A 25,211-nucleotide genomic window follows, 5' to 3' on the forward strand; every position below is an offset into this window, starting at 1 on the left:
CAGCCTAGGGAATGCTGAACAGGGGACTAAAAGGAATCCTCCAAATTATTAAACCATCAGGTAGAGCCACAATACCATTCTCTATGTGGGACGGTTGTGACGCCTAACCATACATATACATATGCACATGGGTGCATCACACTGCCAGAAAATGTGGATCATAAAATTATGGGATCCTTCATCAAACAGAAAACAAGCTACATGTAATGTGCAGAAAAAATGAAGGCCTAGTTACACTCATTTGTACCCAGGAGCCACCGAAAGCATCCACAATGTCTACGATCTTCTGGGAAACACATATTCCTAAATGTCAAATGTTTACACACCACTCAACAGTGTTTAATTCATAAAAGAATAGCACGAGGGCCCAATCATTTGCTCGGACACGTGCAGCCAGTGCTATAAAAGGGTAGAAGTGCCGAATACCAAGGCTGCGTTGTCTTGATTCTATCTCATGCCTCTTTAATCCACCACCAGTCACTCCCTTTCTCTATATTTTACTCTTGCAGTTTCTTTTTCGTCCTCGTTTCCTCCATTTGTCACTCTTTTTCCAGGATTTTTATTCTCCTTCTTTACAGTTTGGGTGTTTTCTCTCTTTTGCTCTGGATTGAGTTTTGTTGAGGAAAAATAAGTACGGATATCCAGCAACGAGCGCCAATGGGCATCACCAGATTAAATTCAGCCCTTCCACCCAAATAATTACAACCTGCAGCTCATTAGTAACTTGTTAATTTCATCTTTGTCAAAGTATGCAATCACCTGAGCTCATGTGGAATAAAATCACAGGAGAACAGGGAAGAGTTTTCAAGTATGAAGTCATTGAAATCCTTTTGCTACTTGCTCCATGGCCACCCGAGTGTAAGGTCTGATAGGGCGATCACACACTCCATATCATCATGGACGTTGTTTTCTGTTTTGTGCTTTAAGCCTACACATCGTTGATATTAGGCCTGCTAGTCAAATTAACTAAATCGAAACATTATTACAACCAAAGAGGCCTATTGCCTGACAAACCTCATGCCCCAAAGAGGAGATGCAAAAAGAGCTCAGAGTGTTCAGCAAGATGGATGCAGAATGCAGACACAAATAAATAAAATATAAGAGTAAAAGCCACTATAAAAGAATCAGCTATACCCAAGTAGGTTTAGAAAGGTTGAGTTATAAAACACATACCATCCATGAGTAAAACACTTAGTTGAAGAAACAATTATTTGAAAATGTTCCATGTTTAAAACCAAACGAAAACGTTACATTACAGGTCTCTGTACTAAAAACTTTTTGATGAGATAATTTTCCAAATAGGACAACATATTATCACACTCTGCAGAATTATGGAAAGACTTTAGCTAACTTCGGTGAGCGTAAAATGGTAATTGTTGGAAGAAGTGTAGAGCCAATATCCGGTTTAAGGTAGAGTTAGCTCTGAAAATCTAAAATGGCTTCTCCAGCGGGTTCAGTGGGGAATGGAAGGAAAGAATTAAGAGCAAGGGGGCTGCAAAAGGGTACAGGGCAAGATGTAATAATAGTGATAGATAAACGCAGGAAAGCAAATAAAACAGGGCTGTTGAGAAAGAAAACAGAAGTGTGCTTAACGTTCTGATGTGGCTGTTATGGAAACGAACAGATATTGTGACAGTGTTTTATGTTGTCAGTAAAAAATAGCTGTTTTAGAGCTCTCAGGTTTTCCAGGTTGATGCGTAAATAGCTCATCTAGGCTAGATTTCTTCTTAGCGAACTGGGACTCGTGGTCACTTAAATACCATTTTAAATTGAGGTCTACAAGAATTGAACGAAAAAAGAAAAATCTAGCCCTTGTGAGCTACTCAGTTCAATTTCAAACTTTATTTCAGTCACTTTAGACCATAAAAGCACATATATTAAAGGACATTTCAGATGCTGTATACGACCCAAATTAAAATTCATAGCGATTACAACTAAAACATATTCAAAATCAAGTCTAAAAACAGTTATCAGGCCCCCAAAACCAAAACAGATGCACTAATACCATCACATTGATATATCACAGTAATATCCAATTAATAATGTCAGATAAAAAAAACAATCCCATGCATTAAAACATCAACAAATTACGAAGACTAATAGCAAATTGAAAAAAATAACCAACCCTAATACATACTTCCGCCGTCCATAAACACTCCAAGTAAATCAGTACTGCTCTACACTTTTTGATTTGAGGTTTGGTGGAAAGTTTTGTCACAAGGACAACAACATACACTAGCCACATCATATTGGCCAGGGACGAAGTAAACGTTCCACCTAATTGACTCCAAATGAAACCTGGCGAGTAAAATTATTTCCCTGGGGTGACTTCCCATTCCAAATACGCCAAGAACCGACGGCTAAGTTGGATCAATGCATATCCCTTAAAAGAGTGCTTTACAGACTGTGTCAGTTTCCTGTCTCATGCCTTGTTCATCAAAAAAATATTCTTGACCCAAACTTTATCCTCTTTTCTAATAGATCTTGGGTTTGAAAAAGACCGGTCTTTCCAGTTTCTAAAAATCTAAGTAGGTGTATTTGAGCAAGGGTATTGTGGGACAGAGAGCACATGCCATGAGGTCCAAAATAATATTTCTATTAAGTTTGGCCTTGTCATTACTCCGAATAGTGCACCAAAAAAGCAAAGGCGCCACTTTAATATTATACTCTGCATAATCCAGGCCTAATTCTTCATGCACCATAAAATTGCGACTACTTGGTGGGGCCCCCAAATTTCCTCCTAGCACCCTGTTTTCTTCAGTCTGCTGATTTTTGACATTACAATATCTTCATACCCCTGCACCATGTGTGAGAATTCGAATGCACCCAAGTTTGTAGATCTCAATAAGAGGGCAAATAGATTTATTCTCTATCCTAGAAGAGAAACTAGAGATGGAGCCAACAGCCTGTGAAAATAGATACACCTACTCGAAAGACAAGTAGCCGAAATATTTTATTGTTCAAATGTTTTGCCCAAATAAGTTCAGAATTTAGCTATCTCCAAACGCTTCCCCTTAATAGTAAGTGTTAGACCTGGCATCCTTGGCTTGGTCTCCCCTGTCTTTTATGCCTCTGCTTCCCAGGTTTTGACTATGTGCTGGACTCTGTTTTTGTACTCTTGGCACTTTACCACTGCTGACCAGTGCTAAAATGCAAGTGCATTTGCGTGGCCCCATGGGAAGGGTGCAGTGTATGTTAAAGATGGGACATGTACTGATGTGTTTTACATGTCCTAACAGTGGAATACTGCCAAATTTGGTTTTCACTGTTGCAACGCCTATCTCTCTCATAGGTTACCATGGGGGCTGCCTTTAAATAACTGTTTAGTGAAGTTTCCGTTTGGGAGCAGATGGAAATCTGGAGTTTGGGGGCTCTGAACTCACAATTTAAAAATACATCTTTTGATAAAGTTGTTTTTTAAATTGTCAGTTTGAAAATGCCTCTTTTAGAAAGTGGGCATTTTCTTGCTTAAATCATTCTGTGACTCTGCCTGTTTGTGAATCCCTTCTAGACAGTGAGACAAATGGAACTGGGGTGTAGCCTGCATAACCTGATGAGCCATCTGAGCTAGAGTGGAGAGAGGAGTGGTCACTTACACCTGCGTGGGCTGTGCCTGCCCTCACACAATGCAGTCTCCAACCCTGTGGTGTGCGTCTGGAGCCAGGCTTGGGCAAGGCAGGATCACTTCAAAGGCAGAAAGGTGTATAAGTAGTGGTCCCAAAACCCCAGATTTTTAGATTACTTCTGGAATCAAGAGGAACCTCTGCCAAGGAGCAGAGCTGGAGAGCTGGAGGAGGAGAACTGCTCCTTTGCCTGAGACTGTGCTTTGCTGGGTTGGGCTGCAGTTGCTGCTTCTGCCTGAAAGAGGACAGAGACTGGACTTTGTGGTATAATTCCTGGTTGTGAAGAATCTCGGAGGGCTTGGACTGAGCTTGCCTCCTGTTTTGAAGTCTTAGGGCCATTATAGACTTCCTCTGCCAGCACCTGAACTCCCTGCTGAGACTCCTGCCCTTCCGAGTGGTGCCCCATCAGTCCCTGGGCCCTTGAAAGGCGAAGTTGACAGAACAAGGACTGAAATCCACGCACAGAACACAGTGCGGGGAAAAGTTTGGCGCACCACCTGCAATGCGGCTGAAAAACGAACCACCACCCGCTTCGTGACCAAAATCGCTGCTTCACCTGCATCATGTCTGGGAGATTGACACATCACAGCTGGCGGTAAAAACACATACCCCATTTAGCACAGTTTTCCATCACTGTGCAGCCGGATTTCACATGCATCAATGCTCTGAGTCAAAAGTCAACGCAAGCCTGCGTGGATCCTAGGTGTCCTTCCGGAAATTGACGCATCGCTGTCTTGCGGGAGAGAAAAATTATGTAGTGCCTATCTGACCGGAGAAGAAAATGATGCTCCGTCTCGCTTGTGAGTGAGAAATCGATTTATTGCTGACTTTTTAGACGCACGCTCGCCCTTTCAGCTTAATTTCTGACGCAAACCAGGTACTTTGTGTAGAATCAACGTTTCTATTGTTTTCTATGGAGTAAGACTCTTATTCTTTTTGAAAATCTATACCTTGGCTTGTGTATGTTGGATTTTTGTCATTTTGGTCTTGTTTGATTTAGATAAATATTGCCTATTTTTCTAAACTGGTGTGGTGTCCATTTTGTAGTGTTTTCACTGTATTACTGTTTGTGTTGGCACAAATACTTTACACATTGCCTTTGAGATACGCCTGACTGCTTGTGCCATGCTACCAAGGGCGTGAGCAGGGGTTATCTTAAGTGTGTATATCATTTGCCCTAACTAGAGTGAGGGTCCCTGCTGGATAGAGTGCAAACTGACTGCCAACCAGAGACCCCATTTCTAACAGTAACAGTGAGAGCTCTCTTGTTGTTTGGGCCTCACACCATGACAAAAGTTTTAGACCTATTGGTTTCTACATTAAAGTTCTCTACAAAACTCACAAAGCCATCTACAAAAGGTCTTAAACCCACTGGGACTCCTGGCTAGAAAAACAGTGTCATCAGCTTAAAGAAGCACATGTGGCAGTCTGTTCTTCACTACTTGCACATCCTTCCCAGCCTCCAGAAGGACGTTCTCTCGTTAGTTGATGTACATTACACAAGAAAGAATAGGTGACAGGACACAACCCTTGCTGACTCCATGTTTTAGTCCAAAGGAGTCAGTGCACTCTCCATCATCCCCAAACCTCACTGAGGCAGAAAGATCGAATTTGCAGTGTCCTAAGGATGTGCACCAGCCCTTCCTCAGCCCATACGGAGGTCAGCAGTTCCTAGACCTTTCATCTATTCAGATAATCAAATGCACTAAAGAGGTCCATAAAAGCAAGGAGAATGGAGCTACAATTTGCTAATTTATGCATGCTAACAAGAAGATGCAGGTTAAGACACTGTTTTATCATCCTAGGTCCTGACTGAAAACAGTACTAGATCCCAGACAGGATGTTATTGTCAGAGATCAAAGCTACCAATTAATCCAAAATAATTCATCCCACTAATTTTACAGAGGTGTCTAACAAAGAAATAAGATGGTAACAAGGCGGAACGTGCTGTTTCCTTTTTTTAATCAATGTCTTTCATAACTTGGGAAAACCAACCTCACAAGAGTGATTAAACAAATTAGTGAGCAGGGGTGCAGAGAATTCAACATTGCCCTATAAAGGTTGATAGTGACGCCTTTTGATTTAACATAATGTTAGTACTTACCTCTTCCAAGAAGAAGGAAACATTAACAGGAAACCAGGGTGGATCGGGATCAGGCTATACTGCCCACTATTCACTTAACAAAATATGCTGTGGAAGTGAGTCACTCATATTTCCAGGGCAATATTGCAGTTGAACATGGACATAAGTGAATTGGGCAGGGCATGTGTTAGGGTGGTCTTACCCCAAACCTTTAGCCTATTTGCCTCCAATTGTTGCTGGATTTTTGTTTTGCTTGCCTTAGGACTCTGCACCTTACCACTGCTAATCAGTGCTAACATGCTTGTCCTCACTCCCCTAAACATGATTTCATTGGTAAATACCTAAGTGGCATATCCAATTTACTTGTAAGTCCCTTGTAGAGTGGAATACCATATACCCAGGGCCTGTAAGGTAAATGCTACCAAAGGGCCTGCAGCACGTACTGTACCATCCACTGAAGTAGACCTCTAAAATCTGTACCAGTCCTACAATTGCAGCCTGAATGCTGTGTCTCACTGCCAGCCATGTTGACTTGGTATTTAAACCCCCTTTCCAAGCCTTAAACTTCCCTTTAAATATATGTAAGTCACTCCTAAGGGAGGCCCGAGGTAGCCCATAGGGCATGGTGCTGTGTAATTAAAAGGTTGGACATGCACTTTTAAGTTTTACATATCCTGGTAGTGAAAAACATCCAAATTTGTTTTCACTACAGTGTAGCCTACACATCCCATAGGAGAACATTGGGGATTCCTATTGCATTTAATAAGCTGTCATTCCTAAATGAGAAGCAGTAGATATCTAATGTTTGGTATTTATGGAATTGCAAAAATAAATCCTCTTTAATGGTAAAGTCGAATTTATCATTACAAATTGAAAAAGCCACTTCTAGAAAATTGAGATTTTCCTGCCCATAGCCCTTTATGCCTGCAGCCTATCTTGGATCACATGACTGGGTGCAGCTGACAGTTAAACTTTGTGAATTCCTTCCTTACAGTAGAGGAATTAGGTGTGCCTCAAAGGGTGGGAGGTAGAACTGAGCACAGCCCCACTTACAACTGAACAGGCTGTGTCCTGCGTCCACACAGTAGGCTTAATAACCCAGTAATGGCACTGCAGACAGCTTGCAGCTAGGACGGGGGAGGCAAGAAACTACAAGAACTTCAAAAAACCTCTGGGGAAACTTCTCCCACCTTCTAGGAGCAGGGTTCCAGGGTCTAAAAATAAGACCCTCAGACCCACACTTTAGTTGACCACTGGGTCTGTGGAAGGACTCTCAGAGGACTGCTGGCTGCTGTGACCTGATGTGCACACTGCTAGACTGCTGGTGTACTTAGAATAACTGTTTTGCTGCCTGGAGCCTGCCTGGAACCTTCAGAGGCCAGCTCTGCTGTTGAGTCCTGCATCTACATTTGCACCCAGGTCTTCCAGAAATGACTTCAAAGGCAAATTTGCTGGCTTTCTAGTAGAGCCACAGGAACATAACAGGCTCCAACCATTCCGAACTTGCATCTGGATCCAGACTGAGTGAGTCCTCCATCCACTCCTGGACTCTTCGATGTGGTGCTAAAGATGGCCCAATGATCATTTTCCAAAACTGAGGACTTAGACAAAATTTGGCCAAAAAAAGTGCCCTAAGGACTAGGAGGAGACCTGGACCAATCTGCTTGCCTATCCATCAGAGGTACATTGCCGGTCAGATTGACGTCACAGCTTCTCCCCCTATGTTCTTCTCCATAGCAGCAAATCCATTTCAGAAGTCCTTCAACAAAGGGGTATCCGACCTCAAGGAATTGTTGTCAGCTACAGCCTTCTGTTTGTTCAGCTGTAGATTTTCAACTTCTATTTCAATGAATATGTCAGAAATTAAAAATCTTCACTACAGTTTCTTTCCATTGCCATTTGACCATGATGTTCCATCATCAGACACTCGAGCAGCCTTGCCCTGCTGCGCTTCTATCTTCTCAGATATTTTTCGCTCAAGACTTTTCTAAGTCCGAGGGTAGGCGCTGACCAGGCCTAATTAACTTTTTTTATCTGAACCGTGCTCCATCGCAGTTGGCCTTAAATTTCAACTTTGATCTGGTCTGGTGTGACCAGATGTCCGTGGTTGGCACGTTTGTCTTTAAAGCACTATTTTGCATTTTTTAACTAGAAAAATTCATAATGCTAGTTCTATTGATTTCATTTTTGTTGTTTTGGTGTCAAATAATTTGTTTAATTTTCTCTGTTTTTCTAAATTTTCTTGGTAATTTCTTGTGTTTATTCACTTTATTACTGTTTGTGTCCTGCATAAATACTTTACACATTGGCCCTCATTCCAACATTGGCGGTAAATCCCACTTACCGCCGTGCAGAAGACCGCCAACACACCGCTGCGGTGGTGGAATTCCGCTACAGCTATTACGACCCACAGCTCGGAATCCGCCAAAATGCAGACACCCACACAAATCCGCCACACCAAAGGTCAGTGATAAACTGGCGATAACAAATACGACACCGTCACGCCAACAGGAATACGCCCACACTATCACGACCCACGAATCCACACAGCGGTCTCTCAACTGCAGTATTCCATTGGCGGTACACACGGCTGCGCTCAAAATACACACACACTTACAAAACACAACCACATTGGACAATTCCAAATACACACACCTGATACACATACAAACACCACTCCCACACACCCAATCCAATATACAACACACACATCACCCACAAACCCTTACTACCAAAATCGAGAAAGAAGGCCAGAGAGAGACACCACCAGAAACAACACGAGCATCCTCAGGCACCCAACACCATCACTCACACACCATCCAGGCACCTCAGACAACACACACAAACACATCCCATAACACATCACAACCAACACCACTTCACACATCACCCACACCACATCATGGCAACTCGACGACACCCCAGGTTCACTGAGGAGGAGCTCAGGGTGGAGGAAATCATCCGGGTAGAGCCACAGCTATTCGTATCACAGGTGCAGCACACCTCCATTGCAAGGAAGATGGAGCTATGGCGCAGAATCGTCAACAGGGTCAACGCAGTGGGACAGCATCCAAGAACTAGGGATGACATCTGGAAGAGGTGGAACGACCTACGGGGGAAGGTGCGTTCCGTGGTCTCAAGACACCAGATTGCAGTACAGAGGACTGGCGGCGGACCCCACCTCCTCCCCCACAACTAACAACATGGGAGGAGCAAGTCTTGGCTGTACTGCATCCTGAGGGCCTCGCAGGAGTAGCTATTACATCCCCCACCCTACCTGCATGCTATCACATACCCTCACCCCCATAACTCCAACATCTCACAAATGTCCCACTATCACAACCCACCCATCCCAACACCAAGCCCTGCATGCAACACCAAAGCATGGACACCCATCACCAAAGCATGTCCACAACAGATACCCACACAGACCCCAAACCAATTATCACACAAGGTCCTAGACAAGAATGCAAGCACTGGAGTACAGGGTCACTCACCCATTGCACACAATGGCACACACAGATGCAATAATCATGCCTTTACACCCCTGCAGGACCCCTACCCAACGTCACCAGACAGAAGGTTCCAGACATGTCCACTTCCCCCACAGAAGATGCTCACAGTGATGACAGCAGCTCTGTCCAACTGGATCAAGATGACCAGCTCGGCCCATCTGGGACCTCGGGACAGTCGGTTCCCCTGACACTGGCACATGCCACCACAGAGCTTCCCCCCTCAGGAAACACCAGCACAGCACCCACCCAGCGGGCCCATCCCTCTGTCCCCAGGACACATCAAGCAGCAGTGTGTCCACCACTACAGGGAACCCAGGCAAACCCACCACCCCAAGAATATCAGGGACCTGGGGGCAGTGGCAGTGGTCACACGGTTCAGGGGACAGAGGCACAGGAAAACAGGGTAACTGGGAGGACTGCTGTGCGACAGGGGGAGGACAGGCCCAGGGAACCCACTCTCAGCGAGGCCCTCTCCAACATCATGGGAGCATACCATCATTCCCAGGAGACGATGGCAACGGTACTGGCCAACTTTTAGGAGACCCAACGGCTGCAGGAGGAACACTATCTGGGGATCAGGGAGGAACTCAAGTCCATCAACACCACCCTGGTCACCACTGTAGAGGTGCTGAAGGACCTTGTCAACACCAGGAGGGACACTGTGGCATAACAAGGGGCCCCTGACACTACCCTGGATGATGAGCAGCCCACCACCTCCGCCAGCACTAGTGGACAGGAGGCACTGCCACAGGACCACGACACCAGCACCCCACCCCCTGCAGATGGAGAACCACCCTGCAAACGGTCCCTGAGATCCAGGAACAAGACAGAGAACAATGCCAAGACCCCTGCCAGGAAATGAGACCCCCCTCAATGCCATCCTTCTGTCCCACTTTGTCACGCTGTCCATCCATCAACTGCCCTAGCTCCACTTCCTATGCCCCTTTGGACAATGCACCTGTGAAACAAATGGACTGGACTCTGCCATGGACATTCCTCCACCATCACCCCTGTTCATTTTACAACCCCCTCCACTTATTTGCACAGAAATAAACACCCTTGAATCACAAAACAATCTGGAGTCAGTCTGTGCTTTCACAAATGTGTATTTACAATAACTACTGAATATAGCAATGTCAATTTTATTGTCAACATACCAATGTAACACAGCCCTAGTCCATGAGGTAACATAGCAGAGGGCACACAGTGGGACCCACATCTGTTAAATGGAAAGGCAAAGTGACAAGTCAGGGTCCATACACTGGGTAAAAGTGACAGACTGATGATAGGTCAAACAATTGTATGAGATGTGTGAGGCAGTTATATCTACTTACCTGTGTCTCACTGGAAGTATTGCTGGATAACGTTGTTTCTGTTTTCGATATCCTATTCTTCTGCCTCCTCTTCTTCGCTGTCCACAGGCTCCACAGCTGCCACAAGACCTCCATCTGGACCATCCTCCTGCAGAAAAGGCACCCGTCGTCACAAAGCCAGGTTGTGCAGCATACAGCAGGCCACGATGATCTGGCACACCTTCTTCAGTAGGTTCTTTCTATAATCATCCTAGTTTGCGCATGTGCCTCTTTGTAGCATTCCTCTGCCCTTGTCCTGGGATTCCTCACTGGGGTCAGTAGCCATGACAGGTTGGGGTACCCAGAGTCACCTGCAAATGTCGAGGGACAACTGTTAGACACACACTAACCCGTAGGGACAACCCTAGACCCAGACAACTATTCACAGGGTACAGGGTCCTTGTCCTCACCTATTAGCCACACACGATGCCTCTGGAGTTGCCCCATCACAAAAGTGATGCTGCTATTCCTCAGATTGTAAGTGTCATGCACTGTGCCAGGAAATTTGGTATTCACAGTTCGGCCAAACACAACATCTGCACATTCATAGAATGGTAGCTCTTCCGGTTTCTGTACACCTGTTCACTCCTGTGGGGGGATGCCAAGGCCACATGTGTCCCATCAATGGCACCTATGATGTTGGGGATATGTCCCAGGGCATAGAAGTCACCTTTCACTGTAGGCAAATCCTCCACCTGAGGGAAAACGATGTAGCTGCACATGTGTTTCAGCAGGGCAGACAACACTCTGGACAACACGTTAGAGAACATTGCTGGGACATCCCTGATGCAAGGGCCACTGTGGTCTGAAAAGACCCACTTGCCAGGAAATGGAGTACTGACAGGACCTGCACTAGAGGGGGAATTACTGTGGGATGGCGGATAGCTAACATCAGGTCTGGCTCCAACTGGACACACAGTTAATGGATTGTTGCACAATCAAGTCTGTAGGTGACTATTACGTGTCTCTCTTCCTTTGTCGACAGGTCCACCAGCGGTCTGTACACCGGAGGATGCCGCCTTCTCATCACCTGCCCCAGCGGACGTGCCCTTTGGAGGAGAACAGCGAGCAGAGAGTCAGCCAACACTGAGGTATCACAAACTGTCATTTGCACACATTTGTTAATCGGCAATGTGCCTCTTACTGTGTGTATGCAAGGCCTAGATAGGTGTGACACAGTTATCATTAATGCCATGTGGCCCCCTGAAATGGCGGCTGCCTGACCTTCAAGGTGGGACAAGGGGATATGAGGTACCCAACATCATCACTCACAGACCATCCAGGCACCTCAGACAACACACACAAACACATCCCCTCACACATCACAACCAACACCACCTCACACATCACCCACACCACATCATGGCAACTTAACGACACCCCAGGTTCACTGAGGAGGAGCTCAGGGTGGAGGAAATCATCCGGGTAGAGCCACAGCTATTCGTATCACTGGTGCAGCACACCTCCATTGCAAGGAAGATGGAGCTATGGCGCAGAATCGTCAACAGGGTCAACGCAGTGGGACAGCATCCAAGAACTAGGGATGACATCTGGAAGAGGTGGAACGACCTACGGGGAAAGGTGCGTTCCGTGGTCTCAAGACACCAGATTGCAGTACAGAGGACTGGCGGCGGACCCCACCTCCTCCCCCACAACTAACAACATGGGAGGAGCAAGTCTTGGCTGTACTGCATCCTGAGGGCCTCGCAGGAGTAGCTATTACATCCCCCACCCTACCTGCATGCTATCACATACCCTCACCCCCATAACTCCAACACCTCACAAATGTCCCACTATCACAACCCACCCATCCCAACACCAAGCCTTGCATGCAACACCAAAGCATGGACACCCATCACCAAAGCATATCCACAACAGATACCCACACAGACCCCAAACCAATTATCACACAAGGTCCTAGACAAGAATGCAAGCACTGGAGTACAGGGTCACTCACCCATTGCACACGATGGCACACACAGATGCAATAATCATGCCTTTACACCCCTGCAGGACCCCTACCCAACGTCACCAGACAGAAGGTTCCAGACATGTCCACTTCCCCCACAGAAGATGCCCACAGTGATGACAGCAGCTCTGTCCAACTGGATCAAGATGACCAGCTCGGCCCATCTGGGACCTCGGGACAGTCGGTTCCCCTGACACTGGCACATGCCACCACAGAGCCTCCCCCCTCAGGAAACACCAGCACAGCACCTACCCAGCGGGCCCATCCCTCTGTCCCCAGGACACGTCAAGCAGCAGTGTGTCCACCACTACAGGGAACCCAGGCAAACCCACCACCCCAAGAATATCAGGGACCTGGGGGCAGTGGTCACACGGTTCAGGGGACAGAGGCACAGGAAAACAGAGTAACTGGGAGGACTGCTGTGCGACAGGGGGAGGACAGGCCCAGGGAACCCACTCTCAGCGAGGCCCTCTCCAACATCATGGGAGCGTACCATCATTCCCAGGAGACGATGGCAACAGTACTGGCCAACTTTCAGGAGACCCAGCGGCTGTAGGAGGAACACTATCTGGGGATAACGGAGGAACTCAATTCCATCAACACCACCCTGGTCACCATTGTAGCGGTGCTGTAGGACCTTGTCAACACCAGGAGGGACACTGTGGCACAACAAGTGGCCCCTGACACTACCCTGGATGATGAGCAGCCCACCACCTCCGCCAGCACTAGTGGACAGGAGGCACTGCCACAGGACCACGACACCAGCACCCCACCCCCTGCAGATGGAGAACCACCCCGCAAACGGTCCCTGAGATCCAGGAACAAGACAGAGAACAATGCCAAGACCCCCGCTAGGAAATGAGACCCCCCTCAATGCCATCCTTCTGTCCCACTTTGTCACGCTGTCCATCCATCAACTGCCCTAGCTCCACTTCCTATGCCCCTTTGGACAATGCACCTGTGAAACAAATAGACTGGACTCTGCCATGGACATTCCTCCACCATCACCCCTGTTCATTTTACAACCCCCTCCACTTATTTGCACAGAAATAAACACCCTTGAATCACAAAATAATCTGGAGTCAGTCTGTGCTTTCACAAATGTGTATTTACAATAACTATTGAATATAGCAATGTCAATTTTATTGTCAACATACCAATGTAACACAGCCCTAGTCCATGAGGTAACATAGCAGAGGGCACACGGTGGGACCCACATCTGTTAAATGGAAAGGCATAGTGACAAGTCAGGGTCCATACACTGGGTAAAAGTGACAGACTGATGATAGGTCAAACAATTGTATGAGATGTGTGAGGCAGTGATAAGTACTTACCTGTGTCTCACTGGAAGTATTGCTGGATAACGTTGTTTCTGTTTTCAATATCCTATTCTTCTGCCTCCTCTTCTTCGCTGTCCACAGGCTCCACAGCTGCCCCAAGACCTCCATCTGGACCATCCTCCTGCAGAAAAGGCACCCGTCGTCACAAAGCCAGGTTGTGCAGCATACAGCAGGCCACGATGATCTGGCACATCTTCCTCTGTAGGTTCTTTCTATAATCATCCTAGTTCGCCCATGTGCCTCTTTGTATCATTCCTCTGCCATTGTCCTGGGACTCCTCACTGGGGTCAGTAGCCATGACAGGTTGGGGTACCCAGAGTCACCTGCAAATGTCGAGGGACAACTGTTAGACACACACTAACCCGTAGGGACAACCCTAGACCCAGACAACTATTCACAGGGTACAGGGTCCTTGTCCTCACCTATTAGCCACACACGGTGCCTCTGGAGTTGCCCCATCACATAAGAGATGCTGCTATTCCTCAGAATGTAAGCGTCATGCACTGAGCCAGGAAATTTGGCATTCACTGGTCGGCCAAACACAACATCTGCACATTAATAGAATGGTAGCTCTTCCGGTTTCTGTACACCTGTTCACTCCTGTGGGGGGATACCAAGGCCACATGTGTCCCATCAATGGCACCTATGATGTTGGGGATATGTCCCAGGGCATGGAAGTCACCTTTCACTGAAGGCAAATCCTCCACCTGAGGGAAAACAATGTAGCTGCGCATGTGTTTCAGCAGGGCAGACAACACTCTGGACATCACGTTAGAGAACATTGCTGGGACATCAATGATGCAAGGGCCACTGTGGTCTGAAAAGACCCACTTGCCAGGAAATGGAGTACTGACAGGACCTGCACTAGAGGGGGAATTACTGTGGGATGGCGGATAGCTGACATCAGGTCTGGCTCCATCTGGACACACAGTTCAAGGATTGTTGCACAATCAAGTCTATAGGTGACTATTACTTGTCTCTCTTCCTTTGTCGACAGGTCCACCAGCGGTCTGTACACCGGAGGATGCCGCCATCTCATCACCTGCCCCAGCGGACGTGCCCTTTGGAGGAGAACAGCGAGCAGAGAGTCAGCCAACACTAAGGTATCACAAACTGTCATTTGCACAAATTTGTTAATAGGCAATGTGCCTCTTACTGTGTGTATGCAAGGCCTAGATAGGTGTGACGCAGTTATCATTAATGCCATGTGGCCCCCTGAAATGGCGGCTGCCTGACCTTCAAGGTGGGACAAGTGGATATGAGGTAACTGCGCTGGCGTTCTACACTGTCGCGGTAGGCAGTCGAAGACCGCAGCGCAATTCTGCATTGGTTAACATTGGGCCCTATTGGTCCCAGGAGCCAATGACGATGTACGCCGGTGGTGACGGTACGCACCGCCGCGGATGTGACCGACATTTTCTATCTGTACACTCACTTGATACCTGACCTTCAACAGGAGAGGACCTACACTGCAAATGCTGCTGTGGCCTCAGCCTGGAAGCGATGATGGCTCATGTTTCTGGGGAAAGGGCCCCTGCCTTCACTTCGTAGGAGTTGGAGAAGTTAGCGGATGGGGTCCTCCCCCAGTACACGCTACTCTACGGTCCTCCAGACAAACAGGTGAGTACACTGTGAGCATGCTGCATGGGCAATACCTGTTTGGAGTGGTGTTGATGGAAGATACATTTCGGGGGGGACTGAGCCCTGCATGAGCACACCGTGAGTGTATGTGCGTCAGGGCAAGGGTGGGAACATGGGCCAATGACTGTGACGGTCCGGACGGTTAAAGATTTTCCATGTTCCCTGTACTATTCTTGTAGGTCAGCGCCCACCAGAAGAAGGATATTTGGTGTGCCATCGCCAAGGACGTCCAGACCCTGGGGGTCCACCACAGACAGAGCACCCACTGGCGGAAAAGATGGGAGGACAATCGCCGCTGGAGCAAGAAGATGGTGGAGGCCCAGCTGGGGACGGCTTCCCAATGTGGGAGGGGTGCCCGTCGCACCATGACCCCCCTGATGTTCCAGATCGTGGCGGTGGCGTATCCGGAGTTGGATGGGCGCTTGAGGGCATCACAGCAGCCACAGGGGGGTCAGTACAGTCATATCCATCTGACTCTGCGTGCATTACGAGGTGTCTGGGTGAGGGAGGTGGGCAGTGGGTTCCCCTAGGCCAGGGTGAGCTTTGCAGGCAAGGTCCCTTTGTGAGGCAGGCTATGTGGCACCCCAACCCCACAGTGGTAAGAGCCATCTACCCCTAGTCAGGCTCCTGTGACTTCCATGTGCAATCGGGCATTGGCCTTGTACCCCATGGCCCTGTGAATTAACTAGGAACTGTAAGTGCATGGCATGGTGCAGAGGGCTGCTGTGTCTGTAGTGTCTGCCAACGGTAGTGGTATTGCATGCACTGAACATGTCTTTCTTCTGTCTTTCCTTCCCTTTTTATGATCTCCCTTTTCTTGTGTGCAATAGCATCATCAGGCGGAGGAGCAGTGGCACCGGAGCAGGAGGGAGCTGCATCCCACTTGGCCCTGGAGGGTGAGACAACGGAGTCTGAAGCCACCAGTGGGACGAAGGGAGAGGGGAGCTCCACAGCGGGGACAGGAGGTGACAGCAGCGACAGCGACTCATCCTCTGATGGGAGCTCCCATGCGGGGCCGGGCCCCTCTGTGCCCCCCGCATCAACAGGTACAGCCTCCATCCGTCCTACCAGCACTGCCCTCCCAGCAGCCCCTCAGCGTGTGTCCTGTGGCCGTTCACCCAGGAGGGTGGGCATCTCCTTTGCCCCAGGCACCTCAGGCCCTGCCCCAGTCAGCCCTGCAGCCCTCAGTGAGGAGGCTATTGACCTCCTGAGATCCCTCACTGTTGGGCAATCTACCATTGTGAATGCCATCCAGGGTGTCGAGAGGCATTTGCAACAAACAAATGGAGGGCATTCATTCTGGGCAAGAAGCCCAACAGAGAGCATTTCAGGCTCTGGCCTCAGCACTGATGACAGCCATTGTCCCTGTGTCCGGCCTCCCCCCTCCAACTTCCTCCACCCAGACCCAATCTCCTGTACCTCCAACTTCCTCCACCCAGACCCAATCCCAAGCACACCATCCGACCAGCATGCACACACCTCAACACACAAGGGTGGCTCAGGCAAACATAAGCACCACACATCCCACAGGCACTCACACAAGCATCATACCCATGCAGACATACCAACATCCACTGCCTCCACGGTGTCCCCATCCTCCACGTCCTCCTCCTCCCTCCCAGTCTCATCTCCACTCACACCTGCATGCACTACATCTTCAGCCACTACCTCCATCACCACACACCGCTCACATGCACTCACCACCCCCACTACCATTCACACATCCCCTGTGTCCTCTCCCAGTGTGTCAGTCAGCCCTCCTCCTAAAGTACACAAACGCAGGCACACACCCACCCAACAGCCATCCACCTCACAACAACCTCCAGCCCATGCACCATCACCCAAATTCAGCAAATGTACACTTCCTACAAGCACTACCTCTTCCTCCACTCCCAAATCCCCTCCATCTACCCGTCCCAGTGTGTCTAAAAAACTTTTCCTGGCTAATATTGACCTCTTCCATACACCTCCCCCCCCGTCCGTCCCCTGGACCAGGCTTTCCAGGTCCCAACCCAGCACCTCAGCCACCACATCACCAGGCACAGTGGTGCCAGCAACTGCTGGCTATTGGAGTGTGCTAACCAACAGGGCTGCCAGTGTGCCACGGAGTGAGGGCAAGGACATTCTGCCACCTGCAAAAGTTAAAAAGTTGGCCCCATCCCAGAGGGAGAAGCAGAAAACACCTGCCACCAAGGGCTCATGGAAAACTAAAGGGGATGGTGGCAAGACAGCTGCGCCACCATCCAAGGTGGGGATGGGCCAGAAAATAAAGGGCAGGTCAGGAGAGGGCATGGTGGCACCGACAATTAGAAAAGTGTCACACCTTCTGTCCACGCCGACACAGCCTGTACGGTGGAGAAGACAGCCACCTGCATCACCACCTGCACCACCACCTTCACCGCCACCAGCACCGCTGTCATTGAGGCCGCCACCAGCACCGCAGTCACTGAGCCTGCCACCAGCACTGCCACCACAGAGCCCGCCACCAGCACCGCCGCCACAGAGCCCGCCGCCAGAACCGCTGCCACAGAGCCCGCCACCAGCACTGCCGCCACAGAGACGGCCGCCAGTACCGATGCCACAGAGCTCGCCGCAAGCACCGCCGCCACAGAGGCTGCCGCCACCCCCGATGCCACAGAGGCTGCCGCCATCACCGCCACGACTGACCCCATCACCAGCACCGATGCCACAGAGACCGCCGCCAGCACTGCCGCGACTGACCCCGCCGCAAGCACTGCCAGCGGCCCGCGACATCCTGAGCCTGTGGCACCACATCAGACATGGCTGCCATCCCCAGTGGTCAGTTGTCCAAGGCTGGTGGTCAGTTCCAGGAGCCTGCGCAGCTCCCATGATGCACGACTTTCAGTGGAGAAAGGCATCTACTACCTCAGTCCTTGGCAGGATGAAGCACTCTGGGCACCTAGCCCCCTCCAGAACCAGTGGAGAAAGGCATCCACTACCTCAGTCCTTGGCAGGATGAAGCACTCTGGGCACCAAGCCCCCTCCAGAACCAGTGGAGAGATACATCCACTACCTCAGTCCTTGGCAGGATGAAGCACTCGGGCACCAAGCCCCCTCCAGAACCAGTGGAGAAAGGCATCCACTACCTCAGTCCTTGGCAGGATGAAGCACTCTGGGCACCAGGCCCCCTCCGGAACCAGTGGAGAGATACATCCACTACCTCAGTCATTGTCAGGATAAAGCACTCTGGGCACCAAGCCCCCTCCAGAACCAGTGGAGACTGTTATCCACTTGAGAGACTGTGGCTCCACCTACTGGAGAGACTTGAGAGACTGTGGCTTTGCACTCCCCAGGATAAAGCAGTAGGCAAACCACCCACTGGAGAGACTTGAGAGACTGTGGCTTTGCACTCCCCAGGATAAAGCAGTAGGCAAACCACCCACTGGAGAGACTTGAGAGACTGTGGCTTTGCACTCCCCAGGATGCAGCAGTGGGCAAATCACCCACTGGAGCAACTTGAGAGACTGTGTCTTTGCACTCCCCCGGATGCAGCAGTGGGCAACCCACCCACTGGAGAGACTTGAGAGACTGTGGCTTTGTACTCCCCAGGATAAAGCAGTGGGCAAACCACCCACTGGAAAGACTTGAGAGACTGTACCTTTGAACTCCCCAGGATAAAGCAGTGGGCAAACCACCCACTGGAGAGACTTGAGAGACTGTGGGGGTCATTCCGCCCAGCGGGAAAGCCCCAGCAACGATGAAGCCGGCTCCGAATGGAGCCGGCGGAGTTGCTGGTGTGCGACGGGTGCAGTGGCACACGTCGCGATTTTCAGTGTCTGCTTTGCAGACACTGAAAATCTTAATGGGGCCCTGTTAGGGGGCCCCTGCACTGCCCATGCCTGTGGCATGGGCATTGCAGGGGCCCCCAGGGGCCCCACGACACCCGTTCCCGCCATCCTGCTCCTGGCGGTTTTTACCGCCAGGACCAGGATGGCGGGAAGGGGGTCGGAATCCCCATGGCTGCGCTGCTTGCAGCGCCGGCGTGGACGATTCTCTGGGGCAGGGGAAAACCGGCGGGAAACCGCCGGTTCCCCTTTTATGACCGCGGCTTTACCGCCGCGGTCAGAATTGCCCCTGAAGCACCGCCAGCCTGTTGGCGGTGCTTCCTCCGTCCCCGGCCCTGGCGGTCCATGACCGCCAGGGTCGGAATGACCCCCTGTGACTTTGCACTCCCCAGGATACACCAGTGGGCATGGAGCCCCCTTGTGGAGCAGTGGCGTCGTGCATTCATCAGGTTGAGGTGCCCCCCCCCTGCCCCTGAGGTGCCTGTTTCATTTCGATCTGATGCCCCTGCAGTTTTCTCTCTGTTTGAAGTCTGGTGTCATGTGTGGGCTTCGCCCATGCATTTTAGGACTCTGATCCACAGACGATGTTTGAGTAATATCTGGACTTGTGTAGTTGGTGTACATATTTATATATACTGATTTTTTAAATTGCACTATCTGATTTTTATTGATTACATTTGTTCAAATCAATTCCTTTTGTCCTTGCGTTATTGAAGGAGGGGGTGGGGGGATATGTAATGTTGCTGCATGTATTTGTGTGTATGGCATTGTGGGTGAGGATGGGGGTGGGGGTATTGAGTGTTGCGTGTGTGTGCCACTCTTTTTTCCCTCCCCCTCCCCTGTGTTGTAGGTGCAGTACTCACCGTGGTCGTCGCTGCCGTCTTTGGTGCTCCTGATAGAGGAGCACGAAGACCATCGCAGGGAGTAGCTGGAGGTCTGGCTCCATGGCGTCCTGGTTCCTCGTGGGATGTGGAGAGGTGAGTGTTTTCCCTTCCAAGTCCTGTTTCTGCTGTGTTTTTGTTTACGTTGGTTCTGCCCCGTAAAAGGTGGACGATTGCCGGGTTGTGATAGGGTGGGCGGTACATTGTCTTCCACCTGTGTGTTGGCGGTGACCGCCGGGGTATTTGTTTGTAGCGCCGTGGCGGTCGGAGTGTTAAAGTGGCTGTCTATGTTGGTGGTTTCCATTTTTTTTTACCACCGGCCTGTTGGCGGTCTTACCTCTGCTTTAACACCGACTGCCAGGGTTGCAATGAGGGCCATTGTCTCCAAGTTAAGCCTAACTTCTTTTTGTGCCGAGCTATCCAATGTGAAGTGCAAGTTAATTTAGTGACCTTTTGTGGTTCACTCTGCAAGGGATTGTGGCTGCTACTTGACCAGGGCTTACACCTCAGTCAACTAGCAACCTAATTTCTCATAGAATGGTTACGAACAATATTCCAAAACATCGTAGTATCTTTAATTATACAAGCATGCGCCAAGTTTTCCCAGCACACAGTCGTCACCCTGGCTTTCTTTATAGCAAGAGTCGGTTTGTACTCCTTCCTACAAGTTGCAATTTCATCCCTATTCATTGTTGAAATGCTTTAGGCACAATGGAACTTTCAGCTAGCATGTCTGCATACTTTGTCAAACCAAGGAGCAACCCTAGGCTTGACTACCAATGTGTTTCTCATGAGAAACTTCCTTGTTGCATCCTCCAAAGACACAAAAGAAGCAATTACAGTCTCACCACCTGCTTCACTAGAGAGGCAGGTTAAAACAGTATTCAAGTTGCCTGCTACAAGTTTGCAAAAATGAGTGGTGTAGTTGCTTTTTTCCAGGATAGCCTGCTCAGATTCTCCTTAACAGATAATAAAGATTGGCCCACCATTACTCCCCACTTTACTTTCTTCATGAGATTAATCAAGAAGGTGAGAAGATTATGATCACTAAAAATGCTGGAAAGAACCACCCAAATGAAGTATCAAATTATTTAGATTCCTTGTAACAAAAACATAATCTGTTGTGGAACATCAACCCCTGTCAGTAAACATGATTACGTAGAGGCACAAAGATTCAAGAGATCATAAATCATGATTAGCTAACAAGGGAAAAAGCACATGATCCCTAGCATCTTGATTCTGACAAAGATGTAAAGAGCTGGTCATATCATAGGAGTTTAACCCCAATAAACAAAAGGTATCTACCAGCTTGGCATTAAAATCTCCAGCTAACAGCATATTAAAACACCTTACCTTAAGAGGCTATTGCATAAGGTATCTATGAAACAGAAAAGAGATCTGAAGTTGGTAATAGAATAAACAGAAAAATCATCATTGTAAAAATTGACTATAAACCAAAGTTTTGAGCCCAGGTAAAATAGAAAGCTTGGTAGAACATGCCACCAGTATCAATAAGGGTAATCACAGAATCTAGAGAGACTTTAAAGCAGCCTAAATGTCCAGCTCTAGCATGACCAGAAAATGATGGTAGGGAATAGTGCGTGACGCTCACAAATCCATTCCTAAATACATCTTCTTCAGCCCAAGCCTCCTGTAGCAGGACAATTCCATAGCACTTAATATAATTTAACCATTCTGGGTACCTCAGCTTGGCTTTTACACTAGCTATATTCCAGCTTAAGAGTTTTATACTATTCAGGTTTAGCAAGGGATCATCAACAAAGTCTATGTCATCTCTCCCTCCCAAAATAGTTAAAGGGATGGGCATTCTGAGGGTAGTGTCAGGTAAAGGCCAACACTTAACCAAAAAATCAAACCGATTGTGAAATATTGCTCATGACTCGACCTTTCTAGGTCCGGGTTCCACAAGTCAATCTAACTCTGTCAAATAAAGTGCCTCAACATGATTTGAGGTTGAAATACCTACACATTATGCTATATTAATAGGACATGTCTCATCAGCTGTAGGACCACCACAGGCTTGATTCAGATGGTTATAAAAAAAGAATAACTGTAGGAGCCAAATCATTTCTGATTTGATCAGGACCAGATTAGCCTTGTAAATCAGATCATTCACTGCCCTCGGTCGACTGAAACTGACAATGACACAATCACATTTGAAGCATTTTAAGTGGGAGAGCACCCATCAAGCTCTATGTGCCATTTTGATGTCATTAAATGTGCTGGAAATAAAACTAACATTATGACTGAGTGTAGGAAAGTACCATCTTGCCTGGCATGTTACCCCCATATTTCACTGTATATATGTTGTTTTAGTTGTATGTGTCACTGGGACCCTGCCAGCCAGGGCCCCAGTGCTCATAAGTGTGCCCTGTATGTGTTACCTGTGTTATGACTAACTGTCTCACTGAGGCTCTGCTATTCAGAACCTCAGTGGTTATGCTCTCTCATTTCTTTCCAAATTGTCACTAACAGGCTAGTGACCAATTTCACCAATTTACATTGGCATACTGGAACACCCTTATAATTCCCTAGTATATGGTACTGAGGTACCCAGGGTATTGGGGTTCCAGGAGATCCCTATGGGCTGCAGCATTTCTTGTGCCACCCATAGGGAGATCTGACAATTCTTACACAGGCCTGCCAGTGCAGCCTGAGTGAAATAACGTCCACGTTATTTCACAGCCATTTACCACTGCACTTAAGTAACTTATAAGTCACCTATATGTCTAACCTTTACCTGGTAAAGGTTGGGTGCTAAGTTACTTAGTGTGTGGGCACCCTGGCACTAGCCAAGGTGCTCCCAAATTGTTCAGGGCAAATTCTCCAGACTTTGTGAGATCGGGGACACCATTACACGCGTGCACTATACATATGTCACGACATATGTATAGCGTCACAATGGTAACTCCGAACATGGTCATGTAACATGTCTAGGATCATGGAATTGTCACCCCAATGCCATTCTGGCATTGGGGAGACAATTCCATGATCCCCCGGGTCTTTAGCTCAGACCCGGGTACTCCCAAACTACCTTTCCCGGGGTTTCACTGCAGCTGCTGCTGCTGCCAACCCCTCAGACAGGTTTCTGCCCTCCTGGGGCCCAGCCAGGCTTGACCCAGGAAGGCAGAACAAAGGACTTCCTCAGAGAGAGGGTGTTACACCCTCTCCCTTTGGAAAAAGGTGTCAGGGCTGGGGAGGAGCAGCCTCCCCCAGCCTCTGGAAATGCTTTGATGGGCACAGATGGTGCCCATCTCTGCATAAGCCAGTCTGCACCGGTTCAGGGATCCCTCAGCCCTGCTCTGGCGCGAAACTGGACAAAGGAAAGGGGAGTGACCACTCCCCTGACCTGCACCTCCCCTGGGAGGTGCCCAGAGCTCCTCCAGTGTGCGCCAGACCTCTGTCATCTTGGAAACAGAGGTGCTGCTGGCACACTGGACTGCTCTGAGTGGCCAGTGCCAGCAGGTGACGTCAGAGACTCCTTCTGATAGGCTCCTTCAGGTGTTGCTGGCCTATCCTCTCTCCTAGGTAGCCAAACCTTATTTTCTGGCTATTTAGGGTCTCTGCTTTGGGGAATTCCTTAGATAACGAATGCAAGAGCTCATCAGAGTTCCTCTGCATCTCTCTCTTCACCTTCTGCCAAGGAATCGACTGCTGACCGCGCTGGAAGCCTGCAAAACTGCAACAAAGTAGCAAAGACGACTACTGCGACCTTGTAACGCTGATCCTGCCGCCTTCTCAACTGTTTTCCTGGTGGTGCCTGCTGTGGGGGTAGTCTGCCTCCTCTCTGCACTAGCAGCTCCAAAGAAATCTCCCGTGGGTTGACGGAATCTTCCCCCTGCAACCGCAGGCACCAAAGAACTGCATCACCGGTCCTCTGGGTCTCCTCTCAGCACGACGAGCAAGGTCCCTTGAACTCAGCAACTCTGTCCAAGTGACTCCCACAGTCCAGTGACTCTTCAGTCCAAGTTTGGTGGAGGTAAGTCCTTGCCTCCCCACGCTAGACTGCATTGCTGGGAACCGCGTGTTTTGCAGCTACTCCGGCTCCTGTGCACTCACTGAGGATTTCCTTTGTGCACAGCCAAGCCTGGGTACCCGGCACTCTAACCTGCATTGCACGACCTCCTGAGTTGTCCTCCGGCGTCGTGGGACTCTCTTGTGCAACTTCGGGTGAGCACTGATTCACTCCACTTCATAGTGCCTGTTTGGGCACTTCTCTGGGTGCTGCTTGCTTCTGAGTGGGCTCGTTGTCTTGCTGGATGCCCCCTCTGTCTCCTCACGCAATTGGCCACATCCTGGTCCCTCCTGGGCCACAGCAGCATCCAAAAACCCTAACCACAACTCTTGCAGGTAGCAAGGCTTGTTTGCGGTCTTTCTACGGGAAAACACTTCTGCACGACTCTTCACGACGTGGGACATCCATCCTCCAAAGGGGAAGTTTCTATCCCTTGTCGTTCTTGCAGAATCCTCAGCTTCTACCATCCGGTGGCAGCTTCTTTGCACCCACAGCTGGCATTTCCTGGGCATCTGCCCACTCCCGACTTGATCGTGACTTTTGGACTTGGTCCCCTTGTTCCACAGGTACTCTTGTCTGGAAATCCATTGTTGTTGCATTGCTGGTGTTGGTCTTTCCTGCAGAATTCCCCTATCACGACTTCTGTGCTCTTTGGGGAACTTAGGTGCACTTTGCACCCACTTTTCAGGGTCTTGGGGTGGGCTATTTTTCTAACCCTCACTGTTTCCTTACAGTCCCAGCGACCCTCTACGAGGTCACATAGGTTTGGCGTCCATTCGTGGTTCGCATTCCACTTCTAGAGTATATGGTTTGTGTTGCCCCTATCCCTATGTGCCCCCATTGCATTCTATTGTGACTGTACATTGTTTGCACTGTTTTCTATTGCTATTACTGCATATTTTGGTATTGTGTACATATATCTTGTGTATGTTTGCTATCCTCATACTGAGGGTACTCAATGAGAT

The 25,211-nt window shown here is 49.0% G+C and overlaps 1 protein-coding gene across 2 annotated transcripts in view; it reads right to left on the minus strand.

Moving 5' to 3' along the window:
- Window positions 1-25,211, minus strand: part of LOC138259801 (mucin-3A-like) — a 397,229-nt gene that overhangs the window by 51,939 nt on the left and 320,079 nt on the right. The window lies entirely within an intron of this gene.

This window comes from Pleurodeles waltl, chromosome 9, assembly GCF_031143425.1.
Source record: "Pleurodeles waltl isolate 20211129_DDA chromosome 9, aPleWal1.hap1.20221129, whole genome shotgun sequence".
Classification (NCBI taxonomy): domain Eukaryota; kingdom Metazoa; phylum Chordata; class Amphibia; order Caudata; family Salamandridae; genus Pleurodeles; species Pleurodeles waltl.